This window comes from Dasypus novemcinctus, chromosome 16 (genome assembly GCF_030445035.2).
Source record: "Dasypus novemcinctus isolate mDasNov1 chromosome 16, mDasNov1.1.hap2, whole genome shotgun sequence".
In the NCBI taxonomy this organism is placed as follows: domain Eukaryota; kingdom Metazoa; phylum Chordata; class Mammalia; order Cingulata; family Dasypodidae; genus Dasypus; species Dasypus novemcinctus.
In genome coordinates this window covers 32725071-32749206 of record NC_080688.1, presented here as the reverse complement: position 1 = coordinate 32749206, position 24136 = coordinate 32725071, and positions in this window count along the sequence as shown.

Here is a 24136-nt window from a genome sequence, read left to right as displayed (position 1 = left end):
ACTGTCCTCTGAGCCAGTTATCCTGTTACTAAGAAAGTATTCAGAAGAACAGAAAACAGGGAAGTGAACTAACATTTGAACATCAGTGTTCTTAGCAGCATTAGCAACAATTGCTAAAATATGAAACCGACAAAGTGTCCGTCATGCAGTGCATGGATAAACAAAATGTGGTACATACACACAAAGGAATACTATTCAAATATAAGAAGAAATGAAATGGGATGCATAAGACAACACAGATGAACCTAGTGCATATTATATTGAGAGAAATAAGTCAAACACAATAGGAAAATTCTCTATGGTCTAACTGACATGAACTAAACACATTGAGTAAATTCACAGAGGTAAACTCTGGAGTATAGGTTACTAAGAAATGGAATGTTGGTTGGGAATGAGGGCCAATAATTAAAGTACGTAGCATTATTACTAAGGTCAATAGTACAAGTTTGGAAATAAGAGTTGAGAGTTACATATTATAATGAGTATAACTAACACTGCTGACTTATAAATGTGATTGCAGCTGAAAGGGCTAGACTGTAGACAAATGTCATTGAAAGGAAACTAGGGAATATTTCAGGGAATATATAACAGTGTTTCAGTGGTGGGTGAAAATTGTTGTCAAAGTGTAAATACAGGAAGGCTCTTCTTTTACAAAGTGTTAATTACATGGAGACACACGGGAAAATTGTAACACAATTTATGGATGATAGTAACATTGTACTATTTTGCAGCAATGGCAAGAAAGTATTATTTCAATAGTAAGGGATAAAAATGAGGGGTATATAGGGGTGTTTCAGTTTATCAAAGGGCTGCTGATACAGAGTACCAGAAAGGTTTTGGCTTTTATAAAGGGGGTATATTTAGGGTAAATGACTGTGGTTCCAAGGCTGTGAAAAGTTCAATTCAAGGCACTACAAGAGGTGTTTTCTCACCAACGTTGACTGCCATATGTTGACATAAGTTAGTGGTCAATCTCTGCCTGGTCTTTCCTTCATCTCCGTGCTTCCACTGTCAGGATCATGTGCTCTGCTTTCATTCTGATTTTGCCTCCAAGTTGGCACAGGTCTTCTCTCTTAGGGCTTCCTCTATCAGCTCTAAATTAATTTCAGCAGGTAATCTAATCGAAGGCATCTCAACTGAATTTAATTCAAAGAATATCTCACCTGAGAAATAGATAAGTTTACAAACAATCTTTATTTGTAAGATGATATGCTTTTTTGTTTTGGTAAATGCATACATTTTAGTATACACTTATTGGTTATGTATGTTGATGTATGAATGATAAACTTCAATAAAATTTTATTTGTAAAAAACTGTCTTTTGGGCCATATCAAAGAACAAGGTCGGGGATAGATGTATAGCTATCACATGATAAACTACTCCAACTTCCCTATCCCCCACCTTCAATTCATGCCAGGAAAGCGTTGGCATCTCAAATTCATCAGAGATTGGCCACAACTGAGTACAATTTTCAAATACCAACTGAGTAAGCTGCTGGATCTATCTCAAGTTGCACCAGCTATCATATCTCAATTAAGTGCATTCGTATTAAGTGAATTCAGACTAGTTTAACACTACAGTCTGTCTTTTTTGCATAAGACACTCAGTTTCACTCTTGGAAATGTTCCCCAGAGTTAAGCATATATGTGATAGGAAAGTCGTGTATATTTTTAATGGAAGATATTTACTCCTAAGAACAGTGTGTTCCTGCCCCTTGGAGTATGATGAGATTCCTCACCCTAGCTTTATCTAGAGGTAACCATGACTGGTACAGTGGATCTCAAGGAATATGAGCAACAACTTCCAAAGCATTTGCCCCAGGGAAGGTTATGACAAAACTTTCGAGCAAAGATAGGGTAGTCTCCTCCCACACAAGAGGGCCAGATATTTTCACTGACGAAGGAGATTCAGAGTGACCTAAGGATTCAAGGCAATCAGTTTCATGTGGGTCAGATCCTAGTTCCCCATTCCAAGTTGCAGGATCCCATTCTTTCCAACCAACACCATGACAATCATGTGAGAAAAGTCTGTCAATTACAACCAAGTTCCCTGCTTGGCAAATCCCACCTAAAAAGCATCTACCCCAGGTCAGAAAACACTATAAAATCTTACCCTGACTTCCTTTTTTTGAGACTCTACTAAGACTTTGTCAAAAGCGTTCTTCCTTAATGCTTTAAGCCTAATAATCTTAGTTTACCTCAATCCCCATTTTTTTTGGTGGTATTTTGGTGTGTTGAGAGTCACCAAAGAATCCAGACTCCAATTAAGAGGCATTATACAATCCGTGCTTTAAAAAGCTAAAATGGCACTAGGGGAAATGTAAAGGGTTGTTTAATTGAAGGCAGAAATGCTTCTTTATACATTATATTTGCTTTAAGTGCTGATTTAGAGCTGTATGTTTCCAATAAAAACATATTCTTAAACTTCACCCATTGTTGTGAGCATGAACCCATTTGAAGAAGGCCTTTAGATGAGGTTACTTTAATTAAGGTGTGGCCTACCTCAATCGGGACGGGACTTAATTGTATTACTGGAGTATTTTATAAGCAGCATGAAATTCAGGCAAATCAAGAGAGAACACCACAGGAAGTGAGAAGCTGAAATTCAGTGGAACCTGTAAGACAGCTGAGAAGCCAGGAGAGGCTGGCATGCACATGGCCTTGTGACAGAGAAGCCAAGGAATCAGGAGCACCAGCAGGCAGCCCTGGAATAATGCCAGTCTTCTGGAAGAAAGCAACAATTGGATGTCACCTTCATTTGGACTTCATCCCTACCTCAAAACCATGAGCAATGAATTCCCATTGTTTAAACCAGTTCATTGCGTAGCAATTGCTTCCGCAGCCAAGGCAACTAAAATACCTTCAAATAATAACTTTTTCATGCAATGTACTAATGCACAGGCTGATTACTTATTCTGATATTCTTGTTGACACGGTTATGAGCAGTAAATGAAGGGTTTGTTTTAATGAGGGGACACATGAGTGAGATACATGTGTACAAACAGTGTTTATTCAAGGCATAATTGTAGCATTCAGTACAGGTTTGGAGTCAAGAAAAATATTTTCTCTCTCCCTAGGAGTTAACTCTGCTTTGGTAACTGCAAGACTGAAAGCTATGAAACCAAGAGTAGAGAGGGCCTGAGCCTCAGTCTCTTAAGATGGAAAGCAGAAGAAACAGAGCGACACTTCCACAGCTTCCCAGGAGCCAAACTTAGGAATTGGATGGCTGAACTAGTTTAGATATGGTGATCAAGGTAACATGAAAGGAGAGTAAATAGAAATGCAAATTCATTTCTACTGAAAAGGCCAGGGATAAATATACAAAAAGAAGTTAAACACCATTAGCCATTATAGAAACATACAATAAAACCTTTATCATGATGAGCAATAATACCACTGTAGTTTACTACTGAATCTTTCATTCCATTCTAATCTATTAAATAAATTCTCCTCATTTCACTCCTCTTAAAAATGAAACTGGTCCCAGATGCACAGTTATAAAGGGAGCTAATAACCTTGAAAGTATTTTTTAAGGATAACATATAATTAATGTTAAGCAGAATGGTTAGAAATTCATCATTTTACTTGATGAAAGAATATGTCAAATTATTTATTTCACTTTTAATCTGATGTGGAAATGACATGAAAGATTCATATGAAATAATACCTTACAAGTAGTGGAATACAAAATTTAATCTATTGAGTTTACAGACAAAATAATATCATAATCAGAAACCTACCAAAGTTTTCTGACAGCCATTTATCTCACATACAGATTTGAACTGAGTGACAAAAGACTCATTCTTAATCCTCACTACACATGCCTTGGGTTCTATTCTACAGGCATTTATGAAGTACTATGTTAAGAAATTATATTTAAAAAGTGGTTGGGCAGGAACTGTAAACATGAGTTATACCCTGTTCTTGCCCTCTAGGAGCTTACATGTTAGTTAAACTTTGTTAAAATTATCTAGATAGAATGCTATTTCTGCCTTTCAGAAACTCAGGGCATATTCTTATCTTCATACCCATTTCAGGAATGTAACAGATAATGGTGGCTAATTGAACTAGAGCTTTAGTTTGTGTCATTATCCTGTCAGATTAAAAGGAAAGGCAGAAGGGAAAATACATTGTCTCTTTCAAAGTCACATTTTTGATTATCACATTTCCCTCATGTTTATCATCAAAATCAATTCTATCTATTCTTCAAGGCACACCTAGGATACCATATTTTATTAAATCTAAGACACCACCAACTTAGAGCACTCATCAGTTTATGATGTACTTAAGAAAGAAAAATACTCTCAATTAAATGATGATGTACCATCCAATGCATCAGTTTTACAATGTATCCTGATTTCAGAGATGGTGAAATGTTTTAAAGAAAATGTGCATAGTAGACTCCATGTAGAACAATATTCTTTGCAAATAGGTCAGAGACATTTAAGATGCATTTTTTGCAGTATATGCCAAGATATCTGTATTTTAGAAATATTGTTGTTTCTTTTAAATAAGTAAAAGTCAGCAATGTTAAAAGTGGCAGGAGGGAGGAGCTGGGAACCCTCTCTTACAAGGCACCAGCCCTACCTGTGAAGTGATATAGTGATATTTGAATGTGACTTACATTAGCTGCAAATGTATACTGCAAACTCATGGCAACACCTAAAAAATGTTAATAATAAATATAATTGATATGCTGAAACAGGAGAGAAAGTGGAATTTTATAAAACGTTCAATTTAAAACCAGAGGAGGCAGAAAAATCAAGACAAAAAAAACAAAACAGAACAAGGAACATGGCAAATGAATAGAAAACAGTCATATAGAGCAGATATTAATCCAACTGTAAAAATAAAAATTACAGATCAATATCTCACATGAACAAAAATGTGCAAAAATTCTCTAAAGATATAAGCAAATTAAAGCCAAATATGGATAAATAGAATTATATACTACAACCAAATAAGATTTCTCCCAGGTATGCAAGGCTGGTACAACATTGAAAAACAGGTAATGAAATCCATCAGATCACCAGACTAAAGAAGAATATATTCAGAGAACTGTACCCATCATCCACAGAGCTATGCCATAGATTCCCAAGGTATTCAAATACTGCTCAATTTAGGGAAAAACATGGAAACAAGGGCTTGTGATAAAACTTCAGTCACACCGTTGGGGTTTTCCACAGGCTTTCTTGATACTCCTATCATGTCTAAAATGGAAAATTGATAATTAAAAGCAAAATTATGATGGAAAGTTTTGGCAATGAGGATGGAGGCCTACCTCTGTGTGTGTAATTAACACCCTTGAATTATATATTTGAAAGTGAAAAAATGGAAACTTTATGTTATATAATTACTACACACATAAACCTATAGAACTGTACAACATAATGGAAACAGCTAAAGATAATAGCAAAAATTATAGTAAAAATGGTTTGATGAATTGTAACAAAGGTACCACACTAATGAAAAATATTAATAGGGAAACCTGTGTGTAAGAAGGTGGTATATGGGAACTCTGTTCTTTCTGCATAATGTTTACTTCAACTGATTGATTAAGAACTTTTTAAAAGTTAAAAGAAAGCTAAACAAGCAAGCAACAGAGATAGGAGCATGAAACAAAAGAACATTTCAATTGCCAAGAAATTAATTCCCTTAGAAATCACTTATGGGCTTATAAATTATATTAACTTCTCAGGGGAGTTGCTACTTTCATATACTTACTACCTAGTAAACAAATAGGTAAGAGATAGATTTACTTTGGAGTGCAGAAAAAATGTTAAAAATTTATTTGCTCAGGATTAACTTGGCATGATTGTTTTAAATAAAATTTCTGCTATAAGCAAAATGATGCAGGAGTCAAAATTGAATGTAAAAATTCTCTTATAAGCACCAAATGGGTTTAAATTATTTGAATTGAAAAGTTAAAAAGAAGCAATTTATCATTTTCCCCATGTTTCCTTCCAGAGATGGTCTATGCCCATACAGACGTATGTGTAAATAACTATGTATATGATCTGTGTGTATGTATATATTTACCCCCTCATACATGCTTTTCTTAAAATATAGTGTTCAATCAAACATTATGTGCCCCAAATTTTTCGCTTATGTCTTAGAGATCTTCCATATAACTACATGAAGAGGCACCTTACTACTTTGAACTGTCACAGAGTTGATGGTTAACTGTCATTGTATGACAGTTATATGCAAACAATATGTCAACCGTACATTGTATGGTTGAGCAATCATTTTTTTAACCAGTCCCTATTTGGATACCTTTTCATTGTTTCTAGTGTCCACCTATTAAGAAATGTGCTGCCATGAATGTTCTTACACACAGTTACATAAATAAATATAACCGTGGGAATATTTACGAGTAAAATTGATGGGTTCAAATGCCTTTAAATTTTTGATTACCCTATTTCTTTTCATAGAGGTTTTAGCAATTTATACTCCCACTGCAATAGATCAGAAGGCTTATTTTCTAATATTCTTGATATCCAATGTGTATCTTTCTGATCTTTTCCAAGACTAAAGATTTTTATAAAATAAAAGGTATTTGGTGTTCAAAAAATAGTAATACAATTTAATATACAAAGCTTTCATAATGGATGTAATAAAATAATAATCAAGTATACTTTTTGAAGTGTAAGAAAATTAGATTCTGAAATTCACTTTAATCCTAAGATTAATTTCTATAAATATTTTCTTGATCTCTTAGGATTAATTTGCTAGCCTAAAATATTTATCAAAATGCATATGAATATCATTTACTATCTTGTAAAGAGTATTCAAAACTAACCCATTTGATGTTTAACAGAATGACTCAATATAAACAGCTTCCTACAATAAAAGAAAAAAATACTACCTACAGATAACAAAACACTTTGACCATAATTTTCCCATGAATGATGCATCTCACCCTCTCCTATGATTAAAAAAGAATCAACATTAAACAGTTTTCCCCTTTCCCCAGCAATGATTTTACATGCAGATGTTATATTTGCTACAGATGATGCACAGATATTGAAACACAGCTACTAACCAGGTCAGTTAACCGAGAGGTGAGGATGCTCAACCACCACACCAGGGAAGCGAGAATGTCTAAAACTGCAAGCAGGAGAATCGCATCTATCAATAATGCGGGATCTAAGCCCCCTCTCAATTTAGAGGTGGAGTGGACATAACCATCTCAGGGTCCACAGGATGGAGGAATAAAATATGGAGTAGAGTGGACTTACTGATATTCTACTATAGAACTACAGTGACTCTAGCAGTGGAAGAAATTATATCATTGATGTGGAGACAGTGGCCACGGGAGTTGCTGAGGGCAGGAAGAGGGGAAAAGAGGTGTGATATGTGGCCATTTTGGGGACTTGGAGTTGTCCTGAATAATAATGCAGGGACAGATGCAGGACGTTATTTATCCTGCCATAACCCATTGAATGTCCTGAGGGAGAGTGTCAACTGCAATGTAAACTATAATCTGTGTGGCGTAGCAGTGCTCCGAAATGTATTCACCAAATGCAATGAATGTGCCACAATGATGATGGAGGTTGTTGATGTGAGAGGAGTGGGGTCAGTAGGGTGTGGGGTATATGGGAACCTCTTATATTTTTTAATGTAACATTTTTAGTGATCTATGTTTCTTTAAAAAGATAGACAATTTTTAAAATTTGCTTAAAAAAAGAACCAAATACATTTTCATCAAATCATTCAAAAAACTATTAAAATTTTATTTTCTCCATGTCTTTGCAGACTGAACAGAAAGAAAGAAAAAAGATTAGCTCTCACTCCATTATACACAAGCCTGGAATTATTAGGGCTACTCTTTGCTAGCCTCATCTTATTAGACATTTTTCTCCACTCCCCAAATAAGCTTATCTGTAATTCAGTTATCACGCAAGTGTCTAACATATCATGGCATTTAACTGTTCCCATCATCTTCACATAGTTCACCTCCTCTTGTATGGATGCTCTGTGAGACTTCGCCTGGTCTTATCTGCTTTACTCTGGAGGATACTAAACAGAGATTGGCTCAGTGTCTTCCTTGTTCCTTTTATATAATTCCTATAAAATATCATGGATGAGTAGGCAATAAAACATATTATAATGATAATAATTTTATACTGATTGCCTAGAAGAAAGATTTTACTCTCTATTTTCACTGAACCCCAGAACTTTAGCGTCCAATGACATTTGGATATCAATGTGTGGGAAAATAGCTTGAATTTGAATGTGGGAACCTGGCTTGGAGTTGAAATATTTCCGTAACGCAGATAAGAAGTGTGTGCCGTAACGCAGATAAGAAGTCTGGGTCTTGACTAGACAGAACAGTCTTGTCAGCATGAAAATTGTTTGCATGAAGAGGCATTTGAACTTTGTAAGGCCTGTACCCTATTATTTGTAGATGTTGCAGTTCTAATAACAAACAGCCTTGAAAGGAAACATAGATAGCTACTGCTTTGCAATTTCTAATAAACACGATGTGGAAACTAGGGTCAAGGCTCTCAGTTCCAGAAGTTGTGAGTCCCCTGGTTGCATCTTTATTTTCTCTCTTGTGTCTTCCTGTCTCTTTATTTCTTATGTTCTGCCTCGTCTTCCATTCAAGCCAACCTATTGCTGAGCAGGTCTCAGCATCAATGTACTTATTTTATAGAGGATTCCCATCCACAGAGAATTACCATTTCCTGAGATGACTTACCATGTACCAAACACTCAGTGAACAACTGTGCTTCAGGGATTTTATTTTCACAAAGAGCCAGAAAAGTTATTAGTAGACCCATTTCAAAGGTGAAAAAATTAGACCTCAGAGAACTTAAGAAACCTGTCTAAAACAACGCTATATCCTACTGGCAGAACAATGATTCTGACATGCCCATTCTCACTCAAGTCTCCTTTTCACTGTACTTCTTGTCAACAGCAACATCAAAAATGGAGGAGTAAATGTATCCTTAAATTTTCTGTCAATATTTTTATTTCATTTCCTATTTTCTTTCCCTTTACTCCTATTCAGTTTCTTCTGAGTTAAAGAAGTATTAATACTTTCCCTTAAAATAAAATAATGAAAATCCAATAATAGTCAATCAATTGTTGAAACATTTTCTCCTTCTTGAAGATACTAGATGAAATGTAATATTAGTAGGTCATACTCTATGCGTTCTTTATATTGAACTATTTACTGCAGTACAAATTTTCAAGATTATTTGTTGACATTTAGAAAGATTCTGTTACTTTTGGCATTACTAAGCTCAGCCTCATTAATTTCATACCATACTTCAGTGATTTACTAATTTATTTGTCCACCAAGGAAAAGTAACAGAAAACTTCTGACTGTATATACACTTAACAAACTAAAATTGTTTTTTTAAAGCCTTCAAATATGTAATGGTGTGCTTTCCATACATTTTAGCCTGAAGATGTCCAGTTTCCTCCATGTAAAAATGAAAAGATGTTAATATACACCGTGCATATGGAGAAATTCATATTTTGAACTCTGCAGCATTCTGTTCTAGTCCCTTTTCTTCTTCTCTGAGTCTCTCTTCTTATTAGTATCATGGACACCCATGATTTAAATGCAAATTTTATGCCTACATTCTCTCAAGCATATATTTCCATTTCAGGCCCCCAAACTGAGTTCCAGAGCAATGTGGCTGAATATCTACTAAACATGTCTAGATAGATGTGTCAGAGGATATACGATATTCAATATCTCCAATATTGAATTTAGTAACTCTACTCTCTTCCCAAACTTACTCCCCCTGCTCCACTGTTTCCTGTCTTAGAAAATGAAACAGCTTTCACCCACTTACACAAGGTAGAATCCTGGTAATTGTTCTTCCACCTTTTCACTACGAAATATTCAAAACTTACTCATCTACTTTCTAATTACCTCTGGAATTTTTCATCTCTTTTCCATTCTCAATCTTCTCCCCCTTATTTCAAAAACATGATCATCACTGCCACAACTGCTAAATTAGCATGAAAATTGGGCCACCTCAGTCCATTCTATCTTCTCAAATTCATTCTTAATTCTAAGCAGCATGTTGCTTTTTAATGCAACATTGAATCTTTTAATTAAAATATTTCAATGATATTCAACAACCTTTATTTCAGAATCTAAATCTTCAGAATGGCTTACAGGGTTCTAATGACTGTATACTTGTCCACATTATTCAGCTACATTTTCTGGTCATTTTGCCCAATATCTCCCAATCACCCACCTTTTATTTGTTCAAGTTAAAGTATACAAAATTTTCCTAAAACCTAGAATCTTGGCATACACAGCAAGAACTGCATCTTTAAAAGTTTCTGATCTATTTGCAAGAAATGGTCTGACATTGTAAAGAAAAGCTTTACAAATAAATAAATAGCACATAGTTTAAGGCAGTAAATATTGTTTGGAATCTTTAAGTCTTCTCAAAATTATTGTGTAATTACTATGTTTCTTAACAGAAATTTAGTTAGGGGCTGTCTTGTTATTTCTAACAGACCTTTGGGATCATCTATAATGTTAATTTTAATGCAGTTTTCTGTTTATTCAATAACATACAAAGATATTGGTCTCTGATACTCAAGATTTAAACTTGAATTAGGAGCATTTGAGGATATCAAAATTTCAATTTATATATTGCTATACATGATGTTGTTAAAGAATTAATGCCAGGGCGTCCGCCTACCACTTGGGAGGCCTGCGGTTCAAGCCCCGGGCCTCCTAGACCCGTGTGGAGCTGGCCCATGAGCAGTGCTGACGTGTGGAAGGAGTGCTGTGCCATGCAGGGGTGTCTTCCGCGTAAGGTAGCCCCACACAGAAGGAGTGTGCCCCATAAGGGGAGCTGCCCAGCGCGAAAGAAAGTGCAGCCTGCCCAGGAATGGCGCCATACACACGGAGAGCTGAGACAACAAAAAGAAACAGATTCCCGGTGCTGCTGCTAAGGATAGAAGCGGACACAGAAGAACACACAGAGAATGGACACAGAGAGCAGACAACTGGGGAGGGGGGGAGGAGGAGAGAAGGAAGAGAAGGGGAAAGAAATAAATAAAATAAATAAAATAAACATATAAATCTTCAAAAAAAAAAAAAAGAATTAATGCCAAAATAGGTTCTGGAATGAAATTGTTTTATAAGTAAATTTCTTAAATTTTGAGGAAGAAATAATCCCCATACTATTTAAATTAAATCAGAATCATTTTATCTTTTTGATCACTGTAGAGGATAAGAAATGTACCAGACATATTTCAAATACCAGAAATTACAGTAAAACTTCTGGAAGGTTGGAGAACAAAAGGCTGTGGGTCCAGGGATGAAAGGTTCAAGTAATCAACAACTTATCTTAAGTGATCAAAAATACAAATTATGGACTTTTCTTTCTTCTGTGTAACCTCATTTCTGGTAACATAATTACGTAAAATATATTTCAAAAACCTTAATATCTATAAAAACATACAGATTTGCACTTAAGATGGTAAAAATAAGCTCTGTAATAAAATAATTTGACAACAGAGTATTTGCCTGTTTAAAATCCATTAAAGAAAACAACTACAAAGAAATCTTCCCTTTCTGTAGAAAACAAAGCATGGTGAAATTTAAATTTTTTTCATGTGTTCATTTCAACCTGACCAATTAGTCAATGCAACTTTGAGTTCTTGTTTACATATTCAACTTCTTTAGCAATACGTAGAAGAGATAAAATCTTTGTACTTTAAGTAGAACAAATTATAGGGCTTTTTTCTTTGCTATAACACCACCAAACTTGATTTTGCAAAATCAAGTACATAAAGTTTACAGAGATTATGAAGAAACTATGCAACTGCTAACTAGAACAAAACCAAAATAAATTATAAACTGTATAAAAATACTAGCATCACTGAGAATTAAATTAAATTTTCAAGGAATATTTCATTTAATACATGAATTTATCCTTTTTAAAAAGTGAAAGTAGCTTCATATAAAAGTATGTAAGGAATTGTGACAACATAAAGTGTACAAAATTTAGGAACTATCATGTAATCTACACCCCCAAGAAGATCGTATGACCACCTTTGTCCAGGAGAAAGAATGTGAGCCCCATGGACATTGCGTTGGCTCTTCTATTCCTTTATGAGTCACCGTATACACCTGTGTTAGTGTCCTGTGTATGCTGTTTCACAAAAACTGTAGTGTATCAGAAAGAATGATAAATATACCAATGTGATTTTGAAATTTTACTAACTTAATAGAGAGATAATTATCTTGGTTTTAGTTTTTCAAATCCTAAATTACTTTTTACAACAGAAAGATATCTTTTTAAATTTTTCTTGTCTAATGATCTTAATTAGTGCCTCTGTGTAAATACTGACTGTGTGGTATAAGAAAGAGATTCTTATTTCTGATTCTAAAGCAAATGCTTCCAGTAAGTCCCCATTACTCTTTTGGATTTATATGAGTTCTACAATTTATTGTTTCCCCATCCTAATGTTTTTATCTTTTTTAATGTTTTTTCTTTTTATGTGTTCATCTTAATTTATTGCTACATGTATATGGTGCTATTTGGAACATTCCTAACAATTAGATATAAAATACATTTTGCATCCTTTGTTGTTATAAATTATACCCCTCCATTTATTGTCTGTTTGTGTCGGTTGCTTTGATCTTTTTCCTTTTTGTTGTTGCCCTTATTCATCCCAGAAGGACCCCTTTCCAATTCTAAATTGACAGGGTTTAGGGCGGCTGATTCCACATGTGGCTCCAGGGAGGAAGGGCATCCAAGAGTGATCAGTCAGTGTCATCGGCTGTTTCAGGGACAGGAATAGGCACAACCAGAATAATGAGCAAGAGCATAGGGGACTTTGATAAATGGAAAATGGATTCCCTCTCTTTTTTCTTGCTCAACTGAAAGATGATACCTTAGAACTCCTAGGGTTGGGGAAACCTGCCTGAAAAAGCTACAAAGACAAACATTTCAATGAGAGGTAGTGAAACTCTTGAAAATCTTTCTGAAGAAATAAGTCACATGTTCCGTTACTTCTAATTTTTGACATTGGTAATTAATTACCAATAATTACCTTCCTGTCAGGAAGTTTTGTTACTTTGCGATGACTTTGTGTCACTTCCCACAAAAAAGTCCCAACCAATATAAGCAATAAATTTTCTGTCTATATTTTCAACAAATATGTTAGGAAATATTCTATCACTTAAAAAGATAGAAATATTGCTCTAAAACAAATATATAATGAGTATGTGTGAAAATATTTAATTCCTTAATTAACAAACAAGTAGCACAATACAGCTGTTTGAAAGGCACATACCAGAGAATAGCATATATTCAGTGAAACAAGAAAACTTGGAATATTATTTGAATGTTAGAGATAAATGATAACAGAAGGCAATCAATGTCATTCCACCGTGAAATCTAATTTGTTAGAGTTTGGAAATAATTTTTTTTCATTAAAAATCTGCCTAGAAGAGTTAAGTATCTTTATTGGTTGAAATTAAATTTTGACATTACAATGTTAATTGTGACCACAATATGTCAATTTAAAAACAAAATCAAACTGAATTAGGTGGAAACATAAACAGACTAAGCCAAAAAATGGCTTTAAAATGAGAATTTCAATGCTAGGGCACCCAAGACAAGGTGCTAACCCTAGAGTTTAGAGATAAGGGGATTTGACATAATGTTGGTGGTTAAACAGAGGTTATGCATTTCAAACAATCTTAGAAATTATTTCTACAGCAGTTCATTTTTACAGATTTTGTAATATTCAAATATTGTTCCCAATTGTAGTTTTCTCTTGACTGTTTTTTTTTAGTCCATGGTTTAACTTAGGGTTCATTAATTGTGTGCATTTTTTAAAATTTTTTATTCAAGTGCCATATATACAGCCTAAAATGTCCCCTTTTAACACAGTCAGATATGTAGTTCATTGCTGTTAATTACATTCACAATGTTGTAACAACATCACCACCACCCATTACCAAAATTTTTCTGTTGTCCCAAAGAGGAACAGTGTACATTTTAAGTCTCAGTTCCATATTTCCTACTCCACTTCTCACTTCTGATAATTTATAATCTAGATTCTGACTTTCTGAGTTTGCTTATTCAAATTATTTCATATCAGTAAGATTGCAAAATATTGAATTTTTAAGCTATGCAATCCTTATTCTATGTTTTATTTATTTTATATCAAAAAGATCATATGTCATTAACAAAAGATGTTTTATGGGAAATCTATATTTAGTTTTTATTGGCACTATAATTTTAAATAGGTTTTTATAGACAAAAGTATATAAGGGTTCAAACTATTATTATACACTTACTGTTGATGTACATTTATGTATGAGTGATATACTTCAATAAATTTAAAAAAGAAAAAGAAAAAGAAAAAAGAAAAACCGTTGCCTGGAAATGCCATGATGGGGCACAATTTTGGGTTGCTACCTGAATCTGTGCTCCCCAATTACAATTCTAAGACCCCAAGTAAATGCCTTTGTTGTCTTCCAGCTTAATTTGTTATTTCTCAGTTGACAATGCATTGGATTTGCCTTGAAAAAAAAAAAAGTGTATAAGGGCACTCTATACTGACAAGAAATAAAAAGCCTAAACAAGGAAGAAGGGAGAGAAATAAACAGTATTTCTATCAATACCTGTGACTTCTATTATGTGTAACTAAGATTTATCTGTTTAAAGCTAGAAGCACTGGAAGTTTACAATTCCATTATTTCAATTCATAAATGGAAGTTTCTTGTCCTTTTGAATTAAAACCTGTTTTCCTACAAATTCCATTCATTCCTATAAATTCCACTAAATTCCTGCTTTACCACCAATTTCATTACTCCTTGACTGTAGCACCAACAAAACTCACTTCACAAACTAAGAACTCTCAGTTCCTTCAGGCAGTCTTTATATTACATAGTTTTCCACCACAATGACCTCGTGGCTTCCTACCTTTCTAAAAGCACTAGATGTCAATATTCACCTAAAAAGGTGGCTTCTCGTACTAACCATTTTCCACCAGATGTTTTCACAATTAAAGATGACGGAGGAATAATATACTCCCTTTTTCTGAGTACTATGATTCTATAAATGTATTATAATCCTGTGTTAGTATTTTTCACACTCAATTCATACTATGTTGAACTTATAATAAGTTCTATTGTTAGATAAAATCACAGTTCTTTTTTGTATATGGAGTATTTTTAAGCCCAACTTTCCTCGTTTTAAAAAAATTAGTTGTCCTGATCATATGGTAATGATCTACTAAAATCCCAAAAATTCATTAACAAGAAACAAAAGGTTACTTATCCTCTATCTTATATTTTATTACCCCTCATTCAAATTCAAGGTAATTTCTAAGGAATTAACTTTCATTAGTATATATTACGTTAAAGTCATAACAGAAAATTTCAGAAACCAAAAATATTTAAAGAGATTGTTGGTCTTTTCCAATTCCAGACCCTTTCAATATTTTCAGTAATCATTCGCAATAAATATTATTTTCATGTGCTAAAAGAAACGTTTCAGGAGAGTATAAGCTATATAATGCCATTTTAACATATGGATGCATATTCGCTAGTATACACATAATTGAAAATCTAATATTTGCTTATTTGGCATATTTAAGAATGTATATACAAAAACACTAACCATGATTACCTTGGGATTAAGGGGTGGGAATTAAGAGAAAACTGAATTTGCATTTACCATGCCATTGACTTTATTTTTCATTTTTCTTCTTACAATAGGCATGCTTTGCTTTTCTCATAGTTTCTAAACTCTTATTTGAGTACTAGCTACAAGAAAATATCCGTCAATTTAATGAGCATAGAAAAACCAAATATCATGTTCTGTGATCTAAGTTATTAATAAATAAAAGTAATCCATGGGTATTTCATTTTATTTTTAAAATTTATATTGATAGCTACATTCCATATTTTAAGTATGATAAAAATATTTTCTTCAAAGTCAAATTTTTCTATAACTTTACTTAAAACTTTGCCTTTCTCAAACTATGATATTTAGAGAATTTTCAACTACATCACGTGGAAGTAAATTTTACTTATTCATTTGATAAATCCTTTTTCAATATTATCCATAAACTCAAAGAGTTTATTGACATATAACTCTTCTATGCTTTCAGAATTTTATTCAGTTTTGTAATGTTTCATGGTATCCTGCTAATAGGATGAGCAAGATACAATCAGGATAAAATACGAGGAAACCAACCTACATTGTGATAGAAAAGGCAAACTCATTTCTAAAACCCATTGAGGGAACTGGATATGGCTCAATGGATAGAGCTTCGGCCTACCATATAGGGGGTCCAGCAGTCGATACCCAGGGCCTCCTGGCCCGTGTGGTGAGAGGGCCCACGTGGAGTGCTGCTGCACACAAGGAGTGCACCCCACACAGGGTTGCTCCCTGCACAAGGAGTGGCCCCTACTCAAGGAGTGCAGCCCCGCTCAGGAGACCAGACCACCTAGGAGTGCTGCCCACACAAAGAGCTGACACAGCAAGATGACGCAACGAAAAAGAGACACAGAGAAGAGACAATATGAGATGCAGTGAACTAGGGAGCTGCCGGGGGCGGACTTGGCCCAGTGGTTAGGGAGTCCGTCTACCACATTGGAGATCTGTGGATAAAATGATTTGTTAAAAAAAAAGATTAAGGACAACTATAATTCCAATGTGATGCTATCTGCCTTGCTGCAATATCATCCCATCCTCAGTCTCCATGCACCCTGACCTTGAAAAACTTGAGAAAAAAATAAAACTCCAACAAGATTTGTTTACAATTCTTATAAACTTTTATCTTGGCAATGACTAAAGTAAGTTAATGACAGTCGATTTAATAAGCAGAAGTGATCTCAGAAAATCACGTTTTATTATTAAAGCTCTTGGTAGAATAAGTCATCCATAGATAACACATTATGTTTTCCAATGTTATATTGATATTTACCTCCTTTCATCTTAAATTGTAATTCTATTATATTTTTATGAATATAACCTCAGAGTAGTGTTGATTGGTTTGACTGATTTAGAACACAGATTTGAACTTCACTTTTGGCAGATGTGACAGCAAACAGGAGGTTAAAAATCCAGAAGGCAGAGGAGGCCATAAGAACATAACTCTGAATACGAGCCCCGATAGCACACACACATCTTGGAAAGGGCCCGAATGTCCACATAACACGGAAGCAGGCTCAAGTCAATTTAACTTTTAAAAGTGAAATATAACTTTCATTTTTTTATTTTATTAAAAGTAATTCTGAGTTACTAAAAGGAATGATCACCCAATTATGTTTTATACAATATTACACCTGCTTCTAGAGTTTCGTGGGAGTTCTTTTCTTTTTCTATGTCTCACTATTCTAGACCCTGTGCTATACTCTGATTATGCTTAAGATTGTGTAATACCTATTACGGAAAGATTATTCTTATTGATCTTCCTATTTATTTCTCCAGGTTTACTTCTGTTTTAAAAGATACAATAAGGAGAACAGGTCGAGGCGCGGGTGACGTCCTCTCAAGGGAGGCGGCGACCTCGGGTGGTCTCGCCTGGGAGTGGCTGTGCAGCTCCGCTAGGAAGCACTTGGCGATTTCCTGTGTCCAGGAAGAGTCAAGGCTGCCAGGGCGGTGCTGGGCATGGCCTCTGGGCCCGGGGGGCTTGTCGGTCCTTGGCCTAGCGTTCAGTCCTTGCCTGGTCAGCCTCTGGTGGGCCAAGGGCTAAACAGAATGAGCAGCAGAGGCTGGGGGTGGGGGGCAGGTGGAATCAGGAAGCTTGGATGAACAGGGCCACCAGCCGATGGCAGCTGAAAGACCAGCATGAAATGTCTCAGAAATTGCATCTCCCATCTCCTCAGTGATGCCAGTTACCACCAGATCTCAGACCCCTCCGTGGAGGAGAAAAGCTTACAGAGGAAAAGGTAATTCTCGAGTTGCTCCCTGAGGTATCGAGCGCCCAGCTGCAGCTCTTGGAGATGCAGAACAATCATGAAGCTGGAGAACACCACCTTCCCCTGACGGTCAGACGTAGACTATGACTGGAAAGCCACCTCCAGACGAGGCATCTTAATAGGCATCAAAGATCGCACTGGAAGAAACCCTGTGAATGGGGTTCAGTGTGGAAAGGCTTTTAGTGTGCACTCAGGCCTGGTTCCGCATCAGAGAATCCATGCTGGGCTAATCCCTACGTATCAATTGGTGTATTAAAAGTTTCAGTCAGGAAAAAACAAGAAAAAAAATCAAATAAATGTCTTGAAGCTTTGATTAGAATTACATTAGAATTGCATTAAATTATGAATCAACATGTAAAGAATTGATATATTTATAATATCAGTTCTTCCTATAGGACTATAATGTAACCTGTTTATTCAAGTTTCCTTTGCGTCACAGTATTGTGGTAGTTTCTCTCATGACATATATATATTACAGGTGTATCTATTTTCTACCATTCTGAATGAGATTCCTTATTATTCATTTATGTTTCCTAAGTAGTTGTTATTATGTAACAATAATGCTGACATCTAACTACTTTCTCATACTATTTCTAATCATTGTGTTTATAGGTTTTATAATACAATAAGCAATTCATAATTTCCCTCCTTCTGTCTAATACCTATGACTTTTACACTATTATCCAAATACATGAATTAGCACTTACAGAACAATGTCATTAAAGAATAATTATTGTGAAATTCCTATTTTCTTCCTTTATTGAAAATGCTTTTTGTATGTCATAGTTATGAATTATACTATTAGTAACTTGATATGTTTTAACCACATTAAGTAATATCTTTTGATTCTGTATGTTTTTAAATATTCCGGGTAGTAGCTACAAGGAAGCCTGTCATATTTCCAATTCATTTGAAATACTTATAATTTTTTAAAATTAAATTTAAGGAAATATCTTTCAAAATAAAAAATGGGAGTTTAATTTTATGAAAACCTTTCAACATATTTATAAGAATATATATAGTTGTTGTTCATTAATAGATTTCATAATATTGAGGTATTCTTGTGATCCTGATGTGAATACTACTGATGCTGATATACTATTTAATATTTTATCAAATGTATTATATTTACATATTTTACATTAGTGAGCTCAGTCTCAATGGTGATTCTCTGGTCAGACTTTGGGGTCAAGATAATCTAGTACTTAGGAAGCCTGCCTCCTTAACGATTTGAGGTAGTCTCATTAATAATTATAAACATCCGACTCTTAATTGTTTGAAAGAAATTGCCCAGAGAGACATCCTGATCTGCTAAGGATTTTTGTTTGCATGTTTCTGAGAAGGGGAGAAGTTGGGGAAGGGATAGTATCCTTCATCAATTTCATCATTATGTTGTAGATTATTCATGGTTTTTTGCCTTTCCTTGAGTCAATTTTGATTAAATTTATATTTTTCTATAAATATTAGCAGAAAACTGGAGAGATAGTCTCTCACAATTCTGAGAAAATTTTACATATATAAGTAATCATCTTTCTTGTACTTACTTATCCATGTTTAGATTTCTCGTTTCTTTGAGTAGTGGTACATTGGTTTTATTGTTTTATTTTTAAATGATACAGATATAATATTTATTAGGAAAGATACAATAACCAGATATGATTAAGAGGGATGCTTCCCCTGAAGCTACATTTACTAACTGCTTCAGGACAGAGGCTATTAAACTGAAGGCAAAGAGAATGGCACCCAGAAGCTTATTGAAAAGAATTGTAAATCCTAAATCCAACAACTAGGTATTTACTAGGACACAACATTGACCATACCCAAGAAATCAGAATGCCACTAAGTTTTTGAGGAAATAGAATTGTGCCTAACCCAAATAAATAGAGGGAAAAAAAATCTCCATGTTTGGTTAGCAAGTCTATGACTGTTCTACTCTAAAGTAACCCCAAATCAACACTAAGAGGATGTGGGTTCCACAAGCTATATAACACTATATGGCTTGCAGCTACAGAAAACGAGTATGTCTATATTAGGTATTATTTATCTGAAAATAAAATTTAACTGAGTATCCTGTATTTTTTTTATAGGGGAAGTCACACCAATACTTACCTCATGTGGGTGCAATAGACCACAAGTAAAATAGGAAGATTTGCCATTAGGCAATGTCAGGTATTGATGAATGGGTTAACTAAGGCTCTTACTCCATTGCATGGGGTGGGGCGGGGAAGCTTTCTATATTTCTATTCATCCTGTAATTTACTCACAAAATATTAATTGAGTAAATTAGAACAGAAACTGTCCTAATTTATAAGAACAAATTTCCTAACCTAAAGAATTTACAATCTAATTAAGAGAGACAGACAATAAATAAATAAGTATATATACTTAATGCCAGGGCTACTTAGAAATAAAAAGAGGGGCATAAAAGGACTTGCAGGAGATGGCAGACTAGAAAAACTTCTCTTGAAGAAAAATAGCTAGAGGACAGGTACAAATGACCTAGAAAAAAATCTCCTAGGTTTTAGTATACCAAGGAAAGGCTGGACACCATCCAAAACAGAGAGGGGCAAAGGAAGAGAATCTCAATGACAAAACTGAGTTAAAAGCAGCAGCTGCAACTGCCAACATCCTCCCCCACCCTATAGACACTTTTGAAATCTCAGGCCTCAGAGCCAGCAGCTAAAGAGAAAGGGGGTCTCAGGGATCCACATTCCCAGGAATGGGGAGAGAGAGTGACTCAGCTTTTGACCAAAAAACTTGGTCTGCTGTGTCCTATGAGCCCTGGGATAGCACCATTGCTTGCCTTGGGAGCTAGCAAGGGACTTTGGTTGTTGTTATTATTCTATTTTATTTTAATATTTTTAAGATACTTATATTACATAAATGTTACATAAAATATATGGGGATTCCCATAGGCCTCATTCCCATACCTCCCACATTTTCCCACATAAACAATACCCTTCATTAGTGTGGTACGTTCACTGCAATTGTTAAAACACATTTTGGAGCATTGCCACTGAGCACTGATTAGAGTTTACACTGTAGATTACACTTTCACCCACACAATTCTTTAGGTTTTGGGAAGATATATAATGGCCTATATCTGTCATTGCAATGTCATTCAGGATGACTCCCAAGTCCAAAAAAATGCCCCCATATTACACCTGTTTTTCCCTCTCCTTGCCCTCAGAGCCTCCAAGAGCCACTGCCTCCACATCGATGTAATTTCTTCCATTGCTAGAATCACAATAAGTCCACTCTAGCCAAAGTTCAATCCACAGTCCTAAAGATTCTAGGATGGTGATGTTCACTCTACCTCTAATTGAGAGGGGGTTATGATCCCGTATAGCTGATGGATGGGACTCTCTTGCTTGCAAGTTGTAGGCTTTCTCATTTCCTTGGTGCCGTCGGGCTGGAGGGCTTAGCCTTGCTCAGGCCCAAGAGTCGGGGGGGGGCTCGCTCCTGCCGAACCGCCGGCGGGGGGTACTCCCGAAGGGAGCACCGGTTCTCCAGGCGTGGGGGACGCACGGTTTGGGAAAAAACCACGGAGACCGCTTGAGCGCAAGAACAGGTCTGCTTTATTATGGAAGTGCACTAGGTTATATAGGGTTGAGAGGGAGGAGTAAGATGGAGGGAGGGCTAGCTATGGGGCAGTAGTGGACAGGCTGAAGCTGATGGACAGCCCCGAGGTAAGCAGTTACCGGGGAAGAGGGCAGATTGTACGTTGGCAATATGGGCGGGACTGGCGGGAAAGATAGCGTCGGCTGGAAAGGGGAGGAGGGGTGGCGAGAGGCAGCAACAATTGCTCTCTTTTTGTTTTTAAAAGGGGAACAATGAGGGAAAAGGGGAATAGGCTGGGGAAGGCGAGGGGTAAAGGGGGCGAACCCGGCTGGCTATGGGCGAATGACATAGCATCTGGCCAGGATGCATGCATTGGCCTTTAGGGTCGGTGCGCGCCGGCGCTAGACGCACATCGAGCCTTGCCAGCAAAGCGGCTTCGCGATGCCCCAGAACCCCCATTAGAGGGGAAGGAAATGACAGGGAGCGGCTAGAGTAGGTCTCGCGGGCGGAGAGGGCGAAGAGGACGGAGGGGGGGTGCTCCTCAGTGGCGAGGCGTTGGTAATGGACCTGCACGAAAGAGCTGAATACTGCATCGGTGTGATTTTTGGCAAGGTTAACAATCCTTTTAACAGCCCAAGGGCCCACGGTGAGGGCTAAGATGAGGACGAGGAGTGGGCCTAGGAGTGGAAGGAAGTAAGGGAGGAGGGTATGAAAAACACTAGAAAAATAGTTTGCATTTTCTCGTTCTTTGCGGCGTTTCTCTAGTCCCTCTTGGACCTTTCTTAGATTGTCCTCGACAAGGCCGGTGGAGTTGGCGTATATGCAGCATTCTTCTCCAAGGGCGGCACATAGACCTCCTTCTTTAAGGAGGAGGAGGTCGAGGCCGCGGCGGTTTTGGAGAACTACTTCGGAGAGAGAGTTAAGAGAGTCTTTTAGGTATTTTACAGCATTACGAAGATAGGTGATGTCCTCGTCAACGGCCTGCCTGAGAGATGAGAGGGCAGAGGACTGTGTGGAGAGGGCGGCGATCCCTGTGCCTGCGCCTGCGATACCCAAAAGGGAAGCAACTGTTAGGACTGCAGTGATTGGCTCCCTCTTTTGTAATTGGAGAGAGGTTTGTCTGCGCAACAAACGGCGGAAGAAATCGGTGTCAGAGTGGTAAAGGACTCGAGGGGCGAGAAGGATAAGCAGACAGGTTTCATTGGTAGCATTGAGGGTGGCGACATTGAGGCAGGGGGTTAATCCGGTGGAGGTACAAAGCCACTGGGAGGTGTTATGGGGGATTAAGAATTTGGCAGAAGCGCTAGGAGAGGAGCAGTTAGCGCAGGCGTGCATAAGGGGATGGGAGCCTTGGCGGGGACGAACGCAGCGCCCTGTGGAGGAAACAGATTGGAAGGTTAGGGGAACAGAGGAAGTGTTCCAGTTGCATCCAGTAGGAGAATTTTCGGAGGATTCGCTGAAGGTGAGGTTTGTGGCGACAGGTTCGTATAGAGGAAGAGAGGGGGAGAGACAAAGCCAGCAGCTCCGGGTGAGATTGGGGTGAGATGAGTTCAGAGAGGTGTATGAGGCTTTGATTAGGCTGATGAGAGGACTGGGAAGCTGACCAGGGGGTAAGTGAGGCTTGGGGTTGTGGGAGCTGAGAGAGGCAGTGGCGAGGGGGGTGCCGGGCGAAGGAGCGGGCAAGGTGGGGCGAGGTGGAGAAGGAGGCTGTGCCTTTGGAGGATTGAGAACTCGATTTAGGCCGATAGGGGTGGAGCGTGAGGGGATTGGCTCCTTTTTTATAGAGATAATGCCGCCGTAATCATGACCCACTGCATACAAGCGGGCGCCCCATGTGCGGCCCTGTAACCAGAGGTCGGAGTTGGGGTCTTTAACTGTGAGTGTGATGGTGTCCCATCGAGTAGCATTACGCTGGAGAATAAGGTATGGGTCCCTGTTAGGGGCGCCGGACCATCCGTGAGCGATGGTTGCGCACCCCCAAGAAGGACAGTAGTAATGCGTTGGGTCATGACATCCTCTGGCGGAGGATGGGCACATGTAGAAACCTGTGGCAGAGAGGCTGTTTGGCCCCAAATTGTAAGACGGGATGTTTATGCGTCCAGTGAGATTGAGGACATCAGTTGTGAAAGAGGGGGCGGAGGCGGTCACGTCGGAGGCGAGGAGCTGGTTGCTGCCCTGGCAGCTCTCGCAGGTCAAGAGGGTGAGGGTCCAATTGAAGGGCTGATGATTCGGGTTGGCAGTGGCTGGGAGAGCGAAGGAAGCCAGGACGAAGGAGACGGCCACGAGGTTGCATAGAGGCATCATTTGACGGTGCGGCATCTGTGGAGACAAAAGAAAAGAAAATTCCTCGCTCTCCATACATGGCGAGCGGGTAGGGTGAAGAGGGTAAAGAGAGTGGGGTAAGGAAGAGATGGGGGTAGGGGTTTAGATTAGGAGGGGGCACTTCTTGATGATGGCTGGTGCTGGATTTGGGCGAACGGATCGACGTCTGACCCACACCCACTGTTAATGTTATCTCTCACTGAGGGCATAGGGTGTTGATCGCTTGCTGGGACTAATGGGTCAGTGGCAGGCTGGATGCAGCGCCCAGGGATCCAGAGAGGTTGCGGCTCAGAATCTGGAAAGACACAAGCAAAGCCTC